Source organism: Brassica oleracea, chromosome C8, assembly GCF_000695525.1.
Source record: "Brassica oleracea var. oleracea cultivar TO1000 chromosome C8, BOL, whole genome shotgun sequence".
Classification (NCBI taxonomy): Eukaryota; Viridiplantae; Streptophyta; class Magnoliopsida; order Brassicales; family Brassicaceae; genus Brassica; species Brassica oleracea.
Window position 1 is genome coordinate 3,886,442 of NC_027755.1, and position 659 is coordinate 3,887,100.

Genomic DNA, 659 nt, shown 5'->3' on the forward strand with positions numbered 1-659 from the left:
CTTAAATTTTTGTTTACCCAGAGACGACTTACTGGTAAGTCGTCTAAATTTTTTTTTTTAACAAACAAAACTGGACGAATTACTTGAAATTCAATTGCAAAAATGACCTGTTTGGACGACTTACTGGTAAGTCTTCCAGACGACTTACTGGTATGTCGTCTGCGTCAATGTTTAGTAAACTTTCATTTTCTCTATGTTTACTAATGTGTATTTTCTCTATGTTTACTAATGTGTTTTATTTTGAATTTTTGTATATGATGCGTCAGTTACATGCAGTGTATGGAGAATGGTTGTTGAAAGATTGCCGTTGGGATTTTGTGGTTGATAATGTCAAAGGAGCGAGAATCATTTTTTTGGGGGAAGGTTCGACACATGCTGAACTTCTTGCAATGGCTCAAGAAGATTATAACCTAGACATGAGCACAAAATTTGTGGAGATAACCTACTCATTACCAACAGAAATGATGCTGGCTCCAGACACCCCTCCTATTCATGTTACAAGTGATAGACAAGTTCGAAACTTGCTCGAGATAACCAAAACGCATGAAGTACGGCTTTGTGTATCAAGTTGTAGCAAGGTGGAAACGGTTTCAGAGTTCAGGGAAGAAGATGATGAAGCTGATGAAGCTGATGAATGTTTTGAAGATGATGATGATGAT